Consider the following 24,235-nt stretch of genomic DNA (forward strand, 5'->3'; position numbering starts at 1 on the left):
ACTTTAAATGGTACAGCAGTCAGGATTCCAGTGAGCATTCAGAGAAACGTCCCGGGAAAGGTCTTGTTAGGTAATGATCTCAGAGCTTTAGGGCTCGTAGGAGACACTGCCGAAAGACCCTACACACGGTCTCAAGCACGGGCAGCATTGGCCAAGTCCAATACGCCGCCCCAGCCGAAGGGGAAACCCAAGGCGAAAGGAGTCAACAAGTCAAGAAGAGGGAAAGAGAATATTCCCCCGAGCTCGCCTACCACTGCGGTGGAGGAAGTTGGTCAATCGCCCGGGCCTGACGAGGAGGTGGCGATGCCTGAAGTATTTGACCCCAACGATCATCCTGAACTAAAAGACTTGTTAGTTGAAGGAGGTCCTGATAGGGACGAATTCAGTAAAGGCCAACGTGAGTGCCCATCTCTGGAAGGCCTAAGGAGACAGGCCTGCTCCCAGCTTGAGGGTGAACCTCCTGGGACGCATAGGATTTATTGGGAAGGTGGACTCCTGTATAGTGAGCCCACAGAGTCTACAGAAGGAGACCATAGGAGGTTGGTGGTTCCCCTTGCTGTTAGGCCCTTCCTCCTGCAGTTGGCGCATGAAGTTCCCCTTGCTGGTCACCTTGGTATGAAGAGGACCAAGCAAAGGTTATCCATGCACTTCTACTGGCCCAAGATGGGGGTGCAAGTAGAAAGTCACTGCAGGAGTTGTGCCTCCTGCCAGTTGTCTGGTAAGGTTGGCGCGACAATCCAAGCTCCGTTGGTACCGCTCCCAGTTGTGGGGGTACCATTTGAAAGGGTAGGGATCGACATCGTTGGTCCCCTTGACCCGCAAACATCTTCGGGCAATAGGTTTATCCTGATGCTGGTCGACCATGCAACCAGATATCCTGAGGCCATCCCATTGAAAACTGTAACTGCCAAGTCAGTTGCAAAAGCTTTACTTGGCATATTTACTAGGGTTGGCTTCCCTAAAGAAGTTGTGTCGGATCGTGGCAGCAACTTTATGTCGAAGTATATGCAGGCTATGTGGAAAGAATGTGGGGTCACCTACAAGTTCTCTTCTGCATACCACCCCCAGACCAATGGTCTGGTGGAACGTTTCAACAGAACGTTAAAGAGCATGATTGGGGCTCTGTAGGAACCTCAGAGAAGAAAATGGGATCTTCTGTTACCATGCTTACTGTTTGCCTACCGAGAGGTACCACAGGAGGGTGTTGGCTTCAGCCCCTTCGAACTTCTGTTTGGTCATCCCGTACGGGGACCCTTAGCCATCGTCAAAGAGGGATGGGAGATGCCCACTCCCCCTGTTACTACCAACGTAGTTGATTATGTGCTAGGGCTCAGAAAACGGATGGTACTTCTAATGGGCTTGGCTAGTGATAAATTGAAGGCAGGACAAGCGCTGGTGAAACATTGGTATGACCAGAAAGCCTCCCTCATCAACTTTACACCTGGTCAGCAAGTCCTGATCATGAATCCCATAAGGCCTCGAGCTTTACAGGATAAATGGTCAGGCCCTTACACAGTGGTGGAGCCCCTGGGTGAGGTTAACTATTTAGTGGACCTTGGAAGGCCTGGACAGGCTCCAAAAGTGTTTCACGTGAATAGGCTGAAGGCTTTCGTCCCAAGAGTCGAAATCGCAGCACTGCTACTGGCTTCAGACGTTGAGGAAGAGGAGTCTGAACCTCTCCCCGACCTGTTCCAAAGCGGTCCTTCAGATAGCTCCTTTGAGGGTGTCCGAGTGGCCCCTCACCTGACTTCTGATCAGCAGGCTGAGGTGAAAAGTTTGCTTAGGCAGTTTTCCCCCCTGTTTTCACAGTCGCCTGGTTTGACACCTTGGTGCAAACATAACATTGACACAGGAGACAGTGTACCTACCAAAAGTAGGGGATACAGGATGTCAGACAAAGTACGGTCTTATATTAAGACCGAGGTCAACAAGATGTTAGACCTTGGGGTGATTGAACCCTCTAGTAGTCCTTGGTCCAGCCCAGTGGTTTTGGTTCCAAAGGCAGGCACTTCTGAATTGAGGTTCTGCGTGGATTACAGGGCTCTGAATGCTGTCACCAAGACAGATGCACACCCCTTGCCTCGAACAGATGAGCTGGTGGATACTTTGGGTGCCTCCAAGTACCTCAGCATGTTTGACCTCACTGCTGGCTATTGGCAAATAGCTTTAGCAGAGCATGCCAAGGAGAAGACAGCATTTTCTATACCAGACGGCCTTTACCAATTCCGGGTAATGCCGTTCGGGTTGAAGAATGCACCTGCCACTTTCCACAGGCTTGTGAATCATGTGTTGAATGGGTTGGACGAATTCTGTCTTGCATATCTGGACGATATAGCAGTTTTCAGTGCCACCTGGGAAGACCATGTGAAACACCTCGGGATTGTGCTCCAGGCTCTTCAGAAAGCACACTTGACCATAAAGGCTAGTAAATGCTAGATTGGACAAGGCTCAGTGGTTTACCTTGGACATGAAGTAGGTGGAGGGAGGATACAGCCTCTTCCCAGTAAAGTACAAGCAGTACAATACTGGCCTACCCCCACTACGCAAACCCAAGTGAGAGCCTTCTTAGGACTCACGGGGTATTACCGCAATTTTGTGGCAGACTATGGCACCATAGCTGCCCCTCTGACTGCCCTCACAACTCCGAAGAAACCCAAGAAGGTAACTTGGACCGACGAGTGTGAGAAGGCCTTCAATAGCTTAAAAGACTCCTTGTGCCAGGCCCCTGTCCTCAGGGCCCCTGATTATCAAAGACCTTTTATCGTGCAGACGGACGCCTCTGACACTGGGATAGGAGCTGTACTATCACAAGTAGATGAGAAGGGTAAGGAACACCCTATCGGTTTTATTAGTCGCCAGCTTAAGGACAGAGAGCTCAGATGGTCCACGGTAGAGAAAGAATGTTTCTCTGTTGTGTGGGCCCTAAGGAAGCTGAGGCCCTACCTCTATGGGACCCACTTCACTGTGCAAACTGACCATAAGACGTTAAAGTGGCTAATGAACATGAAGGGGGAGAATCCAAAGTTGCTTAGGTGGTCCATAAGTCTACAAGGCTTCGACTTCACTATTGAGCATAGGCCAGGTGTCCAACATAGCAATGCTGATGGGTTGTCCAGAATGTTTAACCGACCTGAACAAGAGACTCATCCAGGGGTGGATTAGTTCCCCCTATCCATAGTCTGGGAAGGGTGAGTGTTAGGAAAGATTTCGTAATTGTAGGTAATTTTCCTTCCATGTGGCAACCCCTAAACTTTTTGCTGTTGTTTTTCACCTTGTTCCAAACTTTGCCAGAGAAGTGCAGCTTTCTGCTGCACTCCTCTGGGCTTTCGCTCCTTTTCTTACGGGGAAACTGACATGCCCTTAAGACAGTCAGTACCGGGGAACGCTGTTTCCCGTAGTTTCTTTTATCATGCTGCGGCTTTAGTGCAACATGACACAAGAGGGCACTGTAAGCTAAGTTACAGCTCTCTTGGGTCTCTAGCCTTCTACAGGCCCTAGATACTCGTTTAGGATTGTATTTGATCGGTGCAAGTGATTCGGGGACGGGAATGGTGGCAGCGATCGTTTCTTTGTATTTTGAGCTCCTTTTGGCGTTCTAAGCGCGTTTTCCGCGCTTAAACCAAAATGGTGGCCTGGCTCCCAAAATGGCCAGACCACAAGGCTCCTTTGTCCTGTCCGCTGACCGTCTTGCTCCCTTCACCTTCCCCAGGTCGAGCCGACCCGGGGCCTTCCTTATTTGGGCATGTACTTTCCCGCGAACATGGATGCTTTCGCGGGCTTCTACATGTCTTTTGTGTGCCTCCAGGGTGTGGGCTGGGATGTCTGGTCCCAATACACATCCTGGGTGCCAGAGAGTCTAGGGTGGTGTGAATGCCTGGGACCACCGTGGTCCGTGATTGGTCCACGAATGGTGTGAGTGTTGATGAGCGGATCTCCCATTGGGTCCCCTCCGTTTTGGCGCGAAGGGAACCGTGGATAAGAGGGGGCTGGAAACACCACTACCAAGTCGATCTCCTGAGTTCTCACGAACGAAGGAATACAGGAGCCAAGTATCCTGCAACCAAGAGGCTGGACCGAGGAATCGCTGGTGACCCGCTGAAGGACTTCTCCTCTGCACTGCTGTCGCCTTGTGAAACCCTTTTCACCTTTGATCGAACCAGAAGGCCTGTACTGGTACTTCGACCTTTGGAATAGCGGGAACAGCTATTCTCGGCATCTTCACCATCTCCTGCCAGTAAGCCTTCGGAAGCGTCTCTGGGCCATGCAGTTGACTGACCAGCTTACACGGGAGTCTTGCTCTGTAACCGCCGCCAAGTTGTGTTGTATTTCGAGTCCTGGTCACCCTCACACGCTTCGTACACTTGGCGTTCCCAAGTCGGAAGTGAGTAGTGTACATTTGGCTCAGATACACACGGCCTCTCCGTTGCCCTGCTGTGGTGACAAAACTGTGCGGGTTTCTTCGATTGGGACGTCTTTTTACTCAACACGACGACGAGGCGTTCCCTGCTCTTCTGAACCTGCCAGCTGCTGGAACTGACGCGGAGAAGCCTGGGTCTGCTTGCACGGGGACCGGTGAGTAGTTTAGCTAAGATCTGGTCTCCCTCCTGCAGGAGCCCATTGCTTTTCCCCGCTGTGTAAAACAGCACCCTTTTGCCGTACTCGCGCTCTGCTTCTGCCCACTGTGGAGGCTGCGCTTGAGTCGCGGAACTTGTTCTCCTTCATTTGTGCACTGAACTGAACTGCCTGATTTCCTTGGAAGAGACTCCCCTTTTGCCCGTTGGCACCAGCGTGTGCAGGTACTTTTGAGCATAAGGCTCCACTCTTCGCAGGGCTCGGACTTCCATCTAGTTAGGTGCCTCTGAAGTCTAAAGCATTGTATCGCACTGCCTGTTTTCCTTCCCTTGCAGGTGGACTACACATTTCGTGCCTCTAATGCTTGAGACTGTCGTATTTGTATATATATTGTGTTGATATGGTATGTGTTGGTTTACTATTGTGATATTGTGATTTTCTCGCTACGGTCATTGTTTTAAAGGCCTTAAAATAAATGTGTATATATTTTTGATATAACACCTGTTTGGAGTAGTTTGTAAGTGATCTTGCTTTGTGTGCTCATTGCGGGCTTTCAGTCACCCTCACCCCTCTTGAGACCTAGTCTTGACCGCCGTGATCGCTACCTTGATTGGTCTGGCTCGTCCAGAGGTTACCCTGTTCCAAGTAATTAGGTTGGCCTTCTGAACTTCTGCGCCACCAGGACAGAGTTCAGAAATCCGTCTTAACAGTTTACTAGTTCAGCGTCACAGATGAAGTGAGCCCTTGAGTTTATGATGGCGTTGTGGGTTACTAGGCAGTCTGCTGAGTTTTCTGCTGTCTTTGGGTTTTCCGCAGATGGATTCATATCTTTTGCATACCTTCAAGCCCTTGATCTTCCATGAGGAATTGGCCTAGTTTTCCACAGGGCCTATGCCACATTGCTGACAGATCCAGTCTTGTTCCACTTTCAGGGTCTGTGCAGTCCTTTTCAGGGGGATGTAATACAAAATGCGGGGGCCCCTCTGCGAGCTATGCTGAGGGATCCTCCCTCCAAGCTTGGCAATAAAGCACGAGCCACACCACACTCTGTACCACCAAGCATACACAATGCGCATGATGATCGTGCTGCTGCAGGGGCCCACTGCATATTGCATTAAGTGAAAGATGTAAGTATGAGTTTTAATAAAACATTATATCTATCACGTAGCATAGAAAAAAGGGGACTGTGCCTGGCACACAATGTACCAGCCAACTCTGTGCGTGGCCAGTAACATTACACACAGTAACAGTAACATAAGAAATCATGTTCATGCTGGCCGTGCCAGATTTGCCAGTATCCCCATGTACAAGCCTTCTCTTGTTGGCTTTGCCCTGGATACCAGCAAAAGATCTACCAGCACGGGTATGCTCAAATGCTCAAATGCTCAAAAAACAATGGGCGTCCTGGGAGTCTCTCTGACAGACATTAGTCCTGGTTACGAGAGCCTTACCCAGATTCTTTTGAGCTGGGTGTTCTCTCAGACAGCCCTTTAAGATGAGTAGCAATACCCTGGAGATAGATGGGGATGCAGAATTTATTCATACATCAATAATCAAGACGACACAAATAGTTTGGCAAAGTTCATCTGTTTTAATATCAAGTATCTAAAACAGGGAGTACAACGAACATCAGCAATCGCTTGATACTCTGACTCTACTTACTTCATAAAAAACCCAGGCCTTTATACCCACAATTGGTCATCATTGACGTTTTGACCTGCGTCATTACCAACTTCATCCTAAGTGGCAAACTACACAAACCTAACAGAGGGTGTGATGGGGTCTAAGTAAAGTTAGGCTCTATATCTGTATGCAGTAATGAAAGAAGGTGGTAGGATAATTAACATCAGGTGGGGCAACTAAGCCCTCCCCTTAAAATGGGCACTATGAACATCACTAAATGTATGACGTCCCATTGGCTATACAATCTACAGGACCCCCAACTACGTCATCCCCTACAATTGGTTCGCTTCTAACCACTGTCAGTACTTTTCCACCTATGTCTAGCAGCACACAGACTGAACAACCAGGTGCGGGTGAGCTTGTTTTAGCAGAAGCGTCCCACCAATTAGCATATCATCCATCATCACCTCAATGGCTCAGTGCCAATTAGTGTTTGACGTTTGGCATTGAGTCTGTACTGTGTTCTGAGAATTTCTAGGGAGTGTGTGCACCAGCCGGCCTTCGTGCATAGATGTGATCATCTTGCCTGTCCAACTTCCCTCTATCACGTGACTGGACACCATGAAATCGAGCTTTTCATGTAATTGAGTTTATTCTCCAATAATCCTGTGACGTCTTTTGTTTTTGCTTGACCTCTCTGAACAGGAGCCTCTGTTATTTCACTTTAATTGTATCCAATACCAGCTAATTCCAGTTTGATAAGACCTTGGCTTTCTTGGCTCAGTCAACTCCTTAGCTGAACTTTTGTTTAATTCAATTGCTTTTCTAAACTGCAAAACTGAAATGAGGCCTGCTTGCTTTGTTCAGTACTGCTTATATGTGTAGTGGAAACATCCATCCTTTACTTGTCCATATGTATCTATATATATCTATATCTATATCTATATCTATATATATATATATATATATATAGATACATATGTTGGCGCTTGCTGCGGTCTAACTATTCAAAAGCATGTGGCTAGCTTCATGATTGCTTTGCTGCTTGCGTTTCATTGCTTCGGACACGTTTAAACTAAGTATCTTCATCAGGTCTGTGGCATAAGTTTCTTCATCTTGATCCCAAGATGTCACTTATCATTGGTACTTCTTGATGGTTTATGAATTGTCTGCATCTTCTGGTCTGTTTATCTCTTCTATGGGTGTTAATTCAATTTTGAACGACGTCACCATTCACCTTTGCCTTTTAGTTTCTCTGCTTCTTCAGGAATCTCGTTCAAATGGCCATCATATTGTCTTGTATGTAGGTATGGTTTCCTCAATGGGGACTTTACCCTCCATATTCTCTTAGGTATAAGTACTCTTATGGGTACTGCACAGAGTCCACATTCTTCTCTTTGCTGGTTCAACTGTTCAGTATGTCACATACTTTGGTTCAAACTGTTCAGGTAATCTAGATGGGGCAGTTGGAGTGGGGGTACTTGGCTCCTCCTTTACACTTTAGCTCACTATCTTTCACAGAGGAGAAATATCCCAAACATATCAGTCTTTTTCCTGCCCGGGGGCAGTCCAGCCCCGAAATGCTAAGCAAAACTTCAGTAAAGTGTGTACACATGCAGTTATTAACTGATTTTCATAGCAGCAAGGAAGTGAAATTAACCATTTGTTTGAAGTACTGTAAGAGTAGCTGGTCACCCAGACCAGTATAACTGTGGATATATCAGAAATATTTATTTTAGTGTTTCCCCATAAGTGACAATCATCATGCTGTAAGTATCCCAAGGTCCAAAATGTGTTACCAAAACTCACTTGTTTTCCTGTTCCAAATCTTACTTGGAGGAGAGTATATTAGATCACCCAAATGGGTGGATAATTAAGTATTAAAAATACTGGTATATTCAGTCTATTGTCTTGGTGTGAATAAAACAGAATATGAGAAATGCTCACCTCCACAGTTACTTGAACATTGCAATTTAATCAGTGAGAACTCCAATTCATTAATTTAGGTGTGATTTACGTGTTGGGATTATCAAGCATCTGAATAGGTAAACAGAAATTCAAGACTGTAGTGAGTTTGCCGTTTAAATTGCAGTTATCAAGTCAGAAAAAAACACTTTCAAGCTGGCTATACCCATACATGTCCATTATATCTGCACCTGTATATTCCAGTATTCCCATTAAAGTACATACTCTTTTTTTACTTTTTGCGTAATGCCAGTAATGATACTATTAGAACAAATGTCCAGGATGGCTCTAAAATATATGGCAGCATCCCCACATAAGGACATACTCCTGTTGGTTTTGCCATTAAAAATGACATGCCACAATAAGTCATGCCACAAACCCAAACTGGCTGCACCAAAAAGGCAGTATAGCCACGTAATAGCACATATCACGCTTGCTTTATCCTAGATGCCCAGTAATAAATGGTCATTGCAAGATTAGCTGCAGAAAATGCAAGTCTAGCCACATAATAACACTTATCATGCATGTTTTATCATGGTGTCATGCCCATCAAAATATCATGCCATGGTAAGAATTAGCTATAGGGGCTGCATCAAAATGCCAGTCTAGCCATATAATAACTCTAAGCTGCTTTATTGTAAATGTCGAGTAAAAAATGTCATGCCACAGTAAGAAATGGCTAGACTGGCTGTCTCAAAATGCTGGTCTAACCACGTAACAACCCATATAATGCTTGCTTTTCCATGGATAGAAATGCCATAGCAGTGCAAACCACCCTACCCCTCCACAGCCACCCACCAAAACCTTTTCCTTGGTGGCCGGCCCAGCACAAATGAGCCTGCACACACTTTCGAACAACATTCACTCACTCATTTACTCACACCATTCACTCGCTCATTCACATGCACACCCAGTCACCCATACATTCACTCAGTCACACATGCAGCATAATACATAACACACCATCGCCTGCGCACATGCATACATAAAAACATACATCATAAACTTCCAACACCCATGCATGCAGACACACACACTTACAAAAATATGTGTTACTTTCTGCCTGTATTGAGTTTTCCCATGAGTTGTATATCTTTGCTTCACCTCTTCCACTAGAAGGTGCGGGTGGTGTGTTTCTGAGTTCCTTTTGTTCCCTTTGGTGGTCTTGGTCTTGATGTTTTCTAGTTGTAGGGTTTCACTGGTAATTGGACAGTATGTTGCCTTTTTCTGTTAGGTTTATGGAGCTGTAGCCTACAAGGATTTCTATCCCTCTCTTTCTGTCTCGCTCTGCGCCTTAACCTCCCACTTTCTCCCTCTGCTTATCTGTTCTCTCTCTTTCATCGTGTCTCTCAGCTCACTACTTTCTTTCACTTTACACCACTCTCACATTACAATCTTTGCGATTGTTTCTGTCACTTATAATGGCCACCTTTTTTCTATCTGCCCCTCTCGTGTTTGAACTCACTGCTGTCTTCGTCCCATGTCCTTATCCTCTTTACTCTTCTCTCTCCTCTCTCAAATTGTCTCTCTGTCTCTCCTTCTACATTTTATCCTTTCATACCCCTTGCATCTTTCTCTCTCTCCCCTCTTACTCTTGTTCTCTTCTTTGCATGGCCCCACTTCTCTCACCCCCCTCTCTTTTCTCTTACATTGTCTGTCAATGTCCAAGTTTTTTGCCATGTTAGTGGGATTGATACCATGCTCTGCAGCCATGTGCCTGGTCTCCAGTTGCTCTGACAGATCTGAAAGAGAGGGGGTTGGATTAGGTTAGTGGGTAAAGAGTAAAAATGCAAGGCCGTTTTGCTACTGTGTTGGTGCATGCATGGGGGTACTGTGTAGGGTCTGTTGCTATGCGGTCGGTGTGGAAGGTATAGGTCATTGATGGGCAAGATGGCCGTTTATCAGCTGCACCTATTGTATCGTTGTGGGAAAAATATGCAAAATATGAGAACCACCCACTTAAATACGTACCATGTAATAATAGTCCATGATGAGTGAGGCGAGGGTCATGCACCCAGGCATGGGTGCAGGGATATAATCAGGGTCTTGTGGAATGGGCAGGCCCGCCGCCCACCCTGGGACTGAATACTGCACAGAGGACTTACGTTGGGCCTCGCTCGGGGAGCAACCCTTCCACATTATTCCTGCTAGGAGAGAAGGACTGCTCGCTGCAGAATGCATTAGGAAATAGAATCTCTTTAAACAGTGCGATGAATGCTTTAGGGAAAAAGCAGCCTCGGAATTCAGATTTCGTTTAACATTCTCTTTTTCGGTCCCTGGAGCTTCCTTGGTTCTGCATTTCTCATGTTATTTAAGGGGTCGACTCAAGCGTTACGCAGTGTGTAGAGCTGCACAAGCCATCATAGAGTCATATTCGACATCGTTAGTACCCCGATTCGACAGTGCGATCAGTGGTGCTAATCTACAGCTGTCTGTGCTCGGCATTTCTCTCTGCCTCCTTCAATATAGCCACCAGAGGGCATTGGCGAGTGCCATGGTGAAGGCGTGGGTGGAGTACAGTGATGTCATCTTGAAGTGGGAGAATGGAAGACCAGGCTCCCGTCCTTCACCTCTCGCGCTTGGCCTAAAGGGTCACGACCCAGACACCCGCCTCGAGAAGAGTTTGTCCATTTACCAGACGACCAGATACCCTGGTACAGGAACATACGGATGTGTCCATCTGCCTGCCCAGCAGCCCGCACTAGCCATGCCGACACCTGCGGCACGGACCAACTAGACTAAAGCCTACACGTCGTTAGAGATGCCATGACGACCTAGCCAATGGTTAGCACACCTGTACAAATATACACACTGGACACTCCCGCACCAATCTACACGAAGAATATACCCAGTGCTATGACGTAGGCGACAGACATACTCACGGACGTGCATCTTTATTATTTTCTACATAGGCTTTCAAAATGCAGCAACGCAAGACGCGTCATGAACTCATCTAAAAAGCTTGCTCACGCTTCTCCTAAAACCAGTTGCCACAATGAGAAATATAATGAAGACACGATACTGGTCATGAAACTATATGGTACTGTAACCTAAAGCACCTGTGCACCAGACGGACCCACTTATACACCAGGCCTAAGTAGGCCGCAAGCAAGAGCTTCCATGGACGTTAAAAGAACAAGAGTCAGATTGCTGATCCTGCAGAAAGAGCCCGGCGAAGCAACCAGCCAAGGTCGCAATGTTGCAAACCCACATTCCAAGAGCAAATCATCAAGGGCACGATGTTGCAACCTCGCACGCCGCGCACCAACGTTAAAGTCACACCTGCAAATTAAACCAGACACACAGTGGAAAAACAATATTAATTGTGCAGAATTATGCCTCAAACACGGTCCCACCTCACGTGACCAAGCCGAACCTGACAGGATGCCAAGCCCAGGAGAAAGAAAGCGTCTGGATCTCTCGTTACAAGACATAAGCAGATACAATTAAAAAGGCTCAATGGACATCTGCGACAGTGGGAGCAGTCGGCCTTCCAGCTATGAATAAATCCTCACATTGTCTGCACGTACCCATAGTGAAACATTGTTGCAAATGACAGGTACACCGAGAGCTGGGAACAGCGATGGTCCCAGGCTGGGAAGCTCGCGGGCGCACCAATCAGAACATGGGGCTCCTATCACTGACGCCATTAACTTTAACCAATCATCAGGGGTCTTCATGTAACAATTCTCATGTATCTAATCGTAGGGACAACCCAGATATATCACCTGACTAACCCTCGACCACTAACATTGTTCTCTATACGTGTGCTATACTAACCCTACCACTCGAGTAACCAATTAAGAGTGGCGATAGGTTTTTTGCTAACTTTCCAATGTGACGCAAGTAGCGCGTCATATCAAGGTAAAAAGGGCCTGCGAGCCCTACGATTGTGTGTGTGTCAGGACGGACGCGTACGCTCCTTGACCCATCCCTGCCGTTTTTGTCTAATAAACAGCAGAGTCACCTTGCTTCTTGCGTGTGTCTCATACTCTATCTCATCTGGGATATACGGGAGGAGTTGGGGCCTCCCTGCCCGGAGGTCTGCGGACGGCCCGGCCGACCCCGGCAGAATTTCCCCCCGACAAGTTGGAGGCACTGCTGAGATCTGTTTAAGATCCACCTTTTTATTTTTACTTTTTCCAGGCACTCCCGTTGCGAGGAGGCCCGGCGGCGCAGCCCCCTCTGCCGTTGCCCCCTTCTGAGGACTACAGGACCATCGCGGAGCTGCGAGAAAACCGGACAGCGCAATCCGGATATTGGCCCTCGGGAGCTGGTTGAGAAGTATCCCGCCCGCGGTTGGCGAGTGTCCAGACGTGGTCCAGACGATGGGAGGTGGCGAGCCGCTTGGAGGTGTGCACGCAGTCGAGCTGCCCTGCATCGAGAGAACTTGGTGAGCATGACACGCACAACAAGCAATGCGAAATTGTGAGGGAGGGGGGAGGAAGTAAATAAGGGAGGAGGGAGGTGTTGCACAGGTGCGCGGCGAAGGTTTAACAACTTAGTGTTGGCAATGGAATAAATGGTAGTGAAACGAGTGCGAGAGCAGTCGGCTACGTCACGCGAAAGAAGGGGGCGGAGCATGAAAACATCACGTGCGGCCGCTCGTAGACACTGATTGGCCTAGGTTGCGACTACGTGTAAGGGTGGGTGTGTGTGGTTTCCTACGATTTGGCATTTAGTGATCAATGAGTAGATGAGGATCCCTATTGTTCGAGCAAGAAACTCGATAGGTAGATGACGTTTCCCTGTAGGCGGTAGCTAGCTAGTTGCCCAATACGGAAGATAATTGCCTGGTTAAGCCCTCCTGTCGAGGGTGTATCACACGCGAGGCGACGCAGCGTGCGCAGTCCGATTATATTATTGATTTGATTACCTTGTTCCAGGAGTGACAGGAAGACAGCTGTAGGGTTAACAGGGGTAGATTGCAAGTGTATTTTGAACTTAAAGAACATATGAAGAACTTACCAGTAGCTCGAAGAGATCAGTGACGTCACCAGTAGAGCTTTAATAGGATATCGCGAGCACAAGGCACCTTGGTTTTGAGAGTGGTGGGGAAGAGAAATATGGTAAGGGAGTGGACACGGAGATAAACGGTAAACAAGTTGATCGGGGAAAGGAGAAGGGGGGAGGGGCGTGGCTGCGCACGGAGAACGCCGGCCACGGCAAGTGTAAAAGGGGGAGGAGAACGTGGAAACAGGACGACTGTATAAGAGCGTCATAAGGGGTACGCAGCCGCAGGGGGCTGCGTGTGCTTCGGCCGCAGGGGGCCGTAAGTGTGTTGTATAAAGAAAGAAAGACAGAAGGGAATATACAAATGTAAAACCCCATATTTTTTTTTTTTTTATAATTTTATCAAAGGATTGTCGTAAGTCCCCAAACTTACGGGGCCAGGTAAACAATATAAGGTTGTATATTGTAAACTGCTAGTGAGATAAACTGCTACCAGATAGGGGAAGGGTAGCAAGTGGAGCGCTACTATGTCATACGGGACAGGGTCGGGAGGGTGGGGGAACACCCTCACTACCCCACTACAACACATATGCACCACACTGCCACCCCATAGGGAGAAACTAATTAAGTACAGCATAGAATGGACCCAGGGGACGGATAACAAAATGCTAACACCATGGCCGCCTAATGGTAGCTTCGATCCATATGCCCAACATTCACTGCTAAACCATCTGCACAATACATACAAGGGGAAGAAGTTGGCAAACCATGTGAAGGTGTTTAACTTATGGAGGATGTTCCAGGGGTCTCGACCAGGACCAAATGGAATGTTCACTATGGGGGAAAAACCGGAAGAAAAAGAGATTAAGGAGGAAGGAGAGGATGGGAAAAAGGGGAGTGAAAGCAGAAAAAACACGGGGAACGGAGAAGGAGGAGTAAAGAATAATAAATTAGATGACATAAAAAAGGAACCGAGCAACGAGATACCCATAACACAGGAAGTGAAAACAGAGGGAGGGGGGCTGTACCCTTTAAGATAATTAGGCGAAATAGAAAGAGGACAGTTAAGGGCGGCTGAAGGATACTCGAACCCGGCATACAGCCCTCCACCATATGTGGCTCATAGGAAGATGCCAGTGGGGGAGGGGAGGATTGGAGAAGAACAGACTGTAGAGATAGGAAATGATGAGTGGGTAGCTGCACAGATATTATTAAAATTACGAGGTTCACTAACTGGAGAAGAGAGGGAGGTAGTAAAGAAAACAGACGAGGATAGTGCCAGAGAAAGTGAAATGAGGGGGGAAGAGCTATTACGGCAAAAGGAAGAGATTTTGGAGGAACGACTAGCAAAGCTAAGGGATGAGCAGAATGAATTGATCAAACAGCTCGAGAGGGAGGAAAGAGAGAGAGCGAGGAAAAGGAAAGAGGGTAAGAACGAATTGGAAAAATTAAGGGAACGGAATGAGGAGCAAAGGAGAGAAGCTGAAAGGGTAAAAGCAGCAGCAGATAGGGTATCAAGAGTAGTGCTGCGAGAGAAAAAGAGGGAAGAAGAAGAAAAAGAAAAAGAAATGGCAATATGGAAGAGAAGGTTACTATCAGAGACAACTAAGAAATATGAAGAAGGGAAGCTAATAGAGAGTAAAGTAGAAAGAGAAAGGGTGAAATGGGAAAGGAAGAAAGAGGATGAAAGAATATTGGAACAGATGAGCAATGAAGTGATGGAGGAATTGAAAAGGAAAAGGGAGGAAAATAGTAGGGAGATGGAGGAGAGAAGTGAAGGAGGAAGAGAAGATAGGAGTAGGGAGAGTGAAAGATGGGGGGATGTATATAGAAGCAGAGAAGTAGCGACAACATCAGCACTAGGGGGAGCAGTTGGTAACGGAGAAAAAGGAGAATTAGACCTAATAGACTTACAAACAGTAACAATAAAAGGGAAAAAGACCGAGTGGGGGATGCCGTTTATGAATGACTTTTGTAGTGAGGAGGAAGAAGGAGTGGAGAGGGAAGGAAGAAAAGGTGAAAGGGAAAGCTTAGATAAACTATACCTCACCCGAACCAACATAGACTCGCCATGGATCAGTAGGAGAAAGGAGGAGCTGGAGAGAAGTGAGGAGGGGGAGCAAGGACTAGCGGAAAGACAAACACATGAAGCCACACCATCCCCATCCCCATCACGCCCTCCCCCATCGCACCCTACATGCTCAACCACCTCACGCTCGTTGCGCAAAATAAAACTCGCGCCCTTCATAGACGAACTGACACCCTATGCATGTCGGCTTAGAGACCTCCCTAGTCGCAGGCAGGACAGACGAATACACATGCCCACATTAAATACAGGAAATGATGAAAGGAGGGGAAAGGATGGAGAAGAAGGAGTTAAGAGCAGGGGTAATAAGGACGAAATTGAAGATGTAAAAGAAACGGAAGAGGAGGACGGGTGTGAGGACTCGATATTATGGAACATAAAGGGTGAAACGAGACACAACTTGATGCCACTTTTGGAGAGAGGAGGGGTTAGACCACAGTATGTCCCTTAGAAGCATACAGATAAAGAAAATATAAAATGTAGGCTTCCATCATTAAGTGGAGGTGCGGGTAAGTGGATATATGAAATGGAAAAACACACCGCAGGACAGAAACTAGCAGTAGGAGATGTAAAGGGCCTGTTAATATCAATATTAGGGGATAGAGCGGATGACATTTGGAAGAGAGCGGGATTTCATGGGGTAACAATAACAAACACATCACATGATGGGGCACCATTCGCAAACTGCAGACATGCACTATGGCAGGCACTGAGGGTACAGTACCCAGACACATCAGACATAGGAGCAATTACTTCTCGTAAAATGCGTGAGAATGAGGATCCTGTTGATTATATCCAGGAGATCCAAGAGAAGTGGCGCATGGAAACTAGAGAGCAATGGGATAAAACACCAGCAATATTTTATCATATACTAGTACAAGGGCTCCCAGAAGGAGTTCAGAAACAACTAAAGAAAGTAGTGGGAATGGAAGCAAAACCATGGCCAGAAATACAACTGACTATAGTACATCACTGCAGGACATGGCAAGGAAAAATGAAACAAAAGAAGAGGACAGGAAAACAGAAGAGGCTAAACTAGTACAGAAAAAACTTACTAAATACACAATGGAAGGGGCACTAATAACTACGCCCACAACAATGGCCCAAAGCCCCACACAAGTAGTGGCTGCACAAGATCCCGCCCAAATACCACCTTCACAGACTATAACACAACAAGCGCCGCCACTGCAATTACACACAACCAACATGGGAGGAGGGTACCCAATGCAAGGAGCTGGGTATTATAATTTTAACAGGGGGAGAGGAGGATTTATGAGAGGGAGAGGATACGGATATAACACCCAACAGCAGGTGGGAGGACTTAGAAATTCCTACCCCACAGGGCAACCAGTATACCAGGACAACACAGGGAGCTTCCCATGGCAGAGTAGGGAACCACCCGTGTGTTGGAGTTGTGGATTATTAGGACACATGTCACGCACGTGTAGGGTTAGGCCAGGAACACCAGCATGGAATGAACAGGGACAACCTAGGACCTCACAAGAACAGCAGGGCATACAACAACAGCAGATGTTGCAACAGGGAAGTGAACAACAACAACAAATAACACAACAACAGCCACAGACATATTCACTGCCACAACAACAGGTAGCGATAACACAACAACCCCAAACACAACAAACACAATTGGGTAGGGTGACGGTCTTGGGACACAACCCTTACACAGGAAATGGCCAATCATTGTACCCTCAATAGGACAGCCCACAGACAGCCTTGGTGTGTCCCATCCTGTCAGTAACACCTAATAGTGCGGAGGAGCCACGCATAGAGGTAACGATAGGTGACAAAAAATTATCATTCCTTGTTGACACCGGGGCGACCCGGTCTTGCATAAGGGAAGGTAAATTTAAGATGTCAGGCGAAGCCATGAACACCCAAGGATTCTCTGGGGCTAGAGGGTTGGTTCCCTTTACTGATAACATTCCCTTATCTATTGGAGATTATGATCTGTCAGTTCCACTTTTATATTATAGTGCCTCACCAGTAAATATACTAGGGAGAGACATAATGAACAGGTTGAATATGACGATCTCCTTTACAGAGGACGGCATAATTTGCTCTACTCCAGGGATTAACATGCTCGCAGCACGACAGATTATGCAAGCATACTGCGGACAGACAGCGATTACGGCGGAGCCAGTAGATGGCGAGCTATTCCAGTATGGAACAGATATGACATTTGCATGGATGCCAGGGATAGAAGGGAAAATATGGAGGAGGCCAGCAGTCTATCTGTTCCGACCAGAAACACCTGTTAATGAATCAGAAGGAAAGGTGGTTCTAATGGACATTGAGAGCATTATTGCAACAGCTGATTATATTGCTGTGCACGCCCAAGATAAAGAAGGAAGAGCATGGAGGGCAGTGATAGCACTAGCAGAAGGATGTAGGCTAACCCAGGTGTCAGATGAGGAGCTTTTCTCAGAAGAAAAGGAGGAAGGTGAAATGGTGTTCATGATGAGTGTAGAAATATGGCTAAGAGTGGCTCACAAACAAGTAGCACAGAAAATTGCGATGGCACTTGAGGCACCCGCATGCACCCCAGTCCCCTTCTTTAAGGAGGATATGTCAAAGGTACCCAAATCATTGTGGACTATTAGCCCTTATGACGTGGGGTGCATAAAAAGCATAGGGGGAGTAAGGATAAAATTGAAAAAAGGTGCCATACTCCCCAGAGTGAAACAGTACCCACTGTCAAAAGAGGCAGATGAGGGCATATATGAAACCATAACGGCCCTTATAAACAATGGCATATTGGTCCCCTCAGAATCACCATGCAACACGGCTGTGTACCCAGTGCGCAAGGCTAAAGGGGGGTCTTGGCGCTTCATACAGGATCTCAGGCCCTTGAACAACATAGTAGAAGCAGAATATCCCGTAACAGCAAACCCGGCCACAATATTGTGTGGCATTCCAGCGGAAGCATCACGATTTACAGTGATCGACCTTAAAAATGCTTTTTTCTCAATACCATTGCACCCAGACTCACAAGATCTGACAAGCTTCACTTACCGAAATACAAAGTGGAAACATACCAGATTGCCACAGGGGTATTGCGAATCACCCTCAATTTTCAATAGAGTAATACAGATGGATTTGGGTAACATTGAAGTGGAAAGCACAGTGTTGCAGTATGTGGATGACATAATAATTTGCAGTACAAACGAAAGTAAATGCAGAGAGGACTCCTTAAAGATGTTGACAATATTGGCTGAAAAAGGGTACAAGGTAGACATGGAAAAGATGCAATACTGTCAAGAACAGGTACTTTACATTGGCCAACTCATTTCCCAACATGGAAGAAAGATTGCACCACAAAGAGCACAGGGCATTTCAAGCACTCCAATGCCACAAACTGTGAGGGAACTGCAGCAATTCCTGGGGCTGTGCAACTACTGTAGAGCATGGGTATTTGATTACAGTTCGTACATAGGACCCCTGCTTGAGGCTTTAAGGGAAGCTAATAAAGGGGAGAAAAAGTTGGGGTGGACTATGGAAATGAAAGAGGCCTTTGATGAATTGAAAGATGCGATATCAACTGCTCCAGTACTGGCATCCCCAGACTATGAGCGACAATTTTTTATATTTTCACATTGCGACTCAGCAGTAATGAAAGCAGTATTGGCCCAAAAAACAAGCATGGGCTATAAACCAGTAGCATTTTACAGCGGTCACTTGGACCCTGTGATGTTAGGTCACTTCCCTTGCGAACAAGGTCTCGCTGCAGCTGCTTTTGCAGTGGAAAAAGCATCAGCAATAACCATGGGGTGTCCAACTACACTGTTTGTGGAACATGCACTATTTGCAATATTGAATAAACCTAAGTCCACCCTAACCACGCAGAGGGCATCAGGTTATGAGATCATTCTGTCTAGAGCTGAACTAGCAATTGTTAGATGTAGCACGGTTAACCCTGCAAGGTTCCTAGCAGAAGTAATTGAGGTGGGAGATTATGCCCATGACTGTACGCAAATAACTGAAATGTACTCATGTACTAGAAAAGTTGAAGAAAACGCACTAGAGGGAGGTGAGCTTTTGTTTATTGATGGGTCATCAACTATTGATCAAGGTGATGGGATAAGGAGAACTGGGGCAGCAGTGGTAAAAATGATGGAGGTACCGGTGTGTGTGGCTATGAAATGTGTACAATTACCACAGCATTACTCCGCTCAAGCCGCGGAACTGGTTGCACTAATATTGGCATTGAAGGAAAGCTTTGACAAACCAGTAACCATATACTCCGACAGTGCATATGTTACATCCACTGTCCACTCAGGGCTGTCGAAATGGAGAAGAAGAGGGTTTAGGAGAGCTGATGGCACTCCAGTGCAACAAGCCCTCTTATTGGCTGAACTAATTGAAGTAATAAATGACCCCCAAGAATTAGCCCTAGTAAAATGCACCGCACACACCAATGGTGAAGACCATGTCTCAAAAGGGAATGCAGCAGCAGACGCACATGCGAAATATGCTGCATACTTTGGTGAGATATGGAACCCCCCAGAATCACAGAGAGGGAGAGGGAGGGGAATGGCTAAGGAGATGTTGAAAAGAGAAGGGTACACCCATCTCCCAGCCACGCAGATTATGGAGCTACAAGCGGCTGCACCAGTGGCCGAAAAAGAAATATGGGTAAAAAGAGGATGCACAATGTCACCAACCGACGCACTATGGCACCAGGGTGGCACTGGAAAGGTTGTAATACCATTGGCACTTTTGAACACCGCCCTGAGCCAACTGCATCACCCAGCCCACACAGGCAAGGAAGTAATTGCAGCACGAATTAGAGAAGATTGGTTCTGCCCCGAGTTAAATTGTGTCGAATTTTATCAGCAATTGTCTCACATGTCAACAGTTTACGGCCGGTCATACCCTAAAAGTAATAAGAGGTACTATACCCCGGCCAGAGGGACCTTTTCGTCATCTTCATATTGACTATGTTGATATGATCAACATATGTCAAGGTAATAGGTATATGATTGTAGTAGTATGCCCATTCTCTAGGTGGATTGAAGCAGGGCCCTGTTCACACCCAGATGCATTTAGAACAGCTAAATTCCTAGTGAGGGAGGTCTTCCCCAGGTGGGGAGTGTGCGAGGTGTTAAGGTCAGACAATGGCCCACATTTCGCAAACGAAATGTTCCAGCATATCACATCCTTGCTGAACATAAAACACAAATTCGCATGTGCATACCACCCACAGGCCAACGGTATATGTGAACGCCTGAATGGCCTATTAAAGGAGGCAATTGCAAAGATACAACAAACAACAAAGAAAAGCTGGTTATATTGCCTTCCATTAGCCCTATTTGAACTGAGGAATAGACCAGGGTCTGACCACCACCTCACCCCACACGAGGTGGTTACCGGACGTCAAATGCGCCTTCCCCTAACGCCAACGTCAAGAGCATTTACTGACCACGAAAGTACAGCGAGTGTTCTAGGTGATGAAATGTACCAATATGTGTCTTCTTTGATTACTAGTGTTGTGTTTGTGTCTCAACAGCTCGAGCGCACACGGGGCGGGTCTAACAGCAATCAACAAGAAGGAGCGAATACAGAATTGGAAAAGGAAAACCTGTGTAAACTTGCTAAAGGTGACCAGGTGCTACTTCGCAATTTCAACAGGAAATGGAATAATGAACGATTTACTGGCCCCCATCTGGTAGAGGAAGTATCAACAAGAGCAGTAAAGCTACAGGACAAGCGTGCCTGGGACCACCTACATGATGTAAAGATCTACAAACTGCAGACCCGCCCCAGCGCCACCGACAGGTCCATTGGGAGAACAACAACAACATCACCAACGGCGGAAGAGAGTTCTACCACAGCCAACGACCCAATAGTTCCCATACCCTGTCACTCCCCAGCTTCCCCGGAGACAATAACTGACGAAGAAAGGGGTGATCCCTGTACTGCCCACCCCATGTTCACACGCTCAAAGAGTAAAATACTTCCGCCAGCTGAGCCCAAACCCCCTGCCCATTGACCTCTACCCCCAAAAATAGTAATAGCCGAACTGAAGGACATTGCCTGCACAAGTACACATGTAAACACGTGAATGTTCTCTTTTCTCTTCTCTCGCACATACAGGAACTGCGTATTATTGTATTGTTAAGAAAATAGATAACTAACAAATTCACTGCCCAGGAGTAGATGGTACTCCCAGACGATAACTACCCGGAAGAATTGTCACACCAATTTGTATACGAAATAAAAAGGCCAACGTACCTGAAAAGGAGAAGGGTACGTGTCTACTACACAGCATTCCTCTTGGCCATAGAATATTCAATGCCCCACCTCCACCCATACTTGCCGGTCCTAAGAGATAGATCACTTAGAGTAGCGTGGGAACAGCTCTTCGCCTGGGCACTGAATGACTATTTGATAGGGAGAGCTTAAAGAAAAACAACAACTAACATTTAATAACAAGCATTTTGAGAATTTTCAGGCGCACAACTTTAACGCAAGAATACGCTGCCAGGACTGCAGCAAGGTAAGAGGAAAATGCCGGTGAAATTAGCATATGTAATAAAACTAATAGGGATTTTGATGATCACCGGGTTCTTGGCTGCCTCTGTATGGCAGTACAGCTATGCTATTCATTTTATTGCTGCACCCAAACCTAATACACCCCCGTCCCCTGCTGCAACAGGTGTTACATCAGGTGATAATAGTAAAATTGCACCCAAGCAAAATAGAGTTAAACGCAGCACATACTCAGACAATAAAGGTATTGATAATTATATACAAGATTCAGCACACGTCTCAAACAACATATGGTACCAACACATGACCCGCATTGGTAAGCAGACAACAGAGGACAGCTGCTACGTTTGCTCATTAATACCATACACCATGAGTGCTTCTCGAACATTTGTTGCCACAGAAATAGATGAAAAGACAGCACGGTGCATAATATACTTGGCACTGTTCCAAACGAAAGGAAGATTTCAAGGGACAGTGGTGCATATGGCATGGAAAACACGAGACTCATACCCATATGAAAACAACTTCCTCAAGACCTATTTGAGTTACCACAAGAGCAGTTTACATGCTGAAGCATTCAAATACATAACAAGTGGTCCTGCAAAAGGAGAAACAAAGAAAGTAACACTGCAGTATCTACCATGTGATTGGTACGCCACTGAAGTTCCGGGTAAACAAGGATGTTGGGAGAGGCCACTGGTGACGATAACCGGGAAGGTGTACCTGGACAACAGCTGGGAGATAGGAGTGATTGGCAGCAACATGGTAACAAAAGAAACTATCTCAACTATCGAGGCACACAACCACCGATGTTGGACGACATGGATCAAGTACGTACCAATGCTGACGTGGGTGGAGACGGATGAAGACCCAATAACAATATTGCCGCTGACTGCGCCCAAGGTATGCTACCAGCATAAAGGAGAGGTGGACGTAGGATATAACACCAACTGTGCAAGCGTGATGGAGTTACCTCAGGGGGGAGCAGGAACAGCAGTAATAATGGACCATTATTGGGCCTGTGGAGAAAAGGCATACCATACATTGCCTCCCCTGTGGAATGGTGTGTGCACAATGGTGCACGTCAATGTACCATCCCTAGTGGTACCCAAGAAGCATGTGAATGTGGCGAATTTTCCCAAAATGGATGAAGGGGACAAGAGAAAAAAGAGATCTGCACCACTTCAGGAGGAGCAAAGGAACAGAACCAACAGCAATGATACTGTCCTAAATAGAAGGAAAAGACAAGGAGAACCTCTGACAGGAAATTACCTGTGGGGAAGGTCGGAAACGGCACTCACTTCAATACCGCCAGAACACAGACTATTCAGCAGAGCAGCAATGTTCTTCTCCTCAATAATACATCCGGGACTGCAGGCTTACGCAAACGCAAAATGGCTCCAGATAACTAGATGGGAACTAATGATGACCATCAATTCTACAGTAAATTTATTCAACGCAATAAAAGAGGAGCTGCGAGCTATAAGGATGGTAGCACTCCAGAACAGATATGTATTGGACCTTCTCACAGCCATGGAAGGAGGAGTTTGTGCAAAGATAGGACAATCATGCTGCACGTTCATTCCTGCCAACGATGCTGACAATGGTACACTGACAGAAGCAGTTTCACAATTGGCCCAGATGCACTCCAAAATGATGGATGAAAGTAACGGTGTAAACAAGGATAAGAGCTGGTTTTCACTATTATGGTCATGGATGCCATCCTGGCTGTCAGATGGACTGAAAATTATAGTTGGTTGTACTATTTTGGCTGGAGCTACACTGATCATAATAAGATTTTGGAAGGCCCGGAAGGCACGTACCACTGACGAGTTGCTTGAAATGGTCGGTATGCAGCCCTTGATGCCAGCAGATGACGGCCAACACACAGGCGTAATAATACAGGAGAGGGAGAAGTTGCGCAACCAGATCATCACCAACCATCTAGACCCACCATCGGTGGAGATCGAGAACCCAAGAAACCCCAGGAGCTACATAGGGAAATGGGTATACTGTACTCCTGGAGGAACCTGTGAATATATGTATTGGTCATTTGAAGATCATGTGAACCACTATGGACATTTAGGAGGAATAACTAAGATATGGAGAGTAAGAGGAGACAACGAAAAGGATATGTTTGTGGTCGACAAGTCGACCAGAGGGGGGACTGAAGTGGGAGAATGGAAGACCAGGCTCCCGTCCTTCACCTCTCGCGCTTGGCCTAAAGGGTCACGACCCAGACACCCGCCACGAGAAGAGTTTGTCCATTTACCAGACGACCAGATACCCTGGTACAGGAACATACGGATGTGTCCATCTGCCTGCCCAGCAGCCCGCACTAGCCATGCGGACACCTGCGGCACGGACCAACTAGACTAAAGCCTACACGTCGTTAGAGATGCCATGACGACCTAGCCAACGGTTAGCACACCTGTACAAATATACACACTGGACACTCCCGCACCAATCTACACGAAGAATATACCCAGTGCTATGACGTAGGCGACAGACATACTCACGGACGTG

The sequence above is a fragment of the Ambystoma mexicanum genome, chromosome 2q, assembly GCF_040938575.1.
Source record: "Ambystoma mexicanum isolate Mex_15411 chromosome 2q, UKY_AmexF1_1, whole genome shotgun sequence".
Classification (NCBI taxonomy): domain Eukaryota; kingdom Metazoa; phylum Chordata; class Amphibia; order Caudata; family Ambystomatidae; genus Ambystoma; species Ambystoma mexicanum.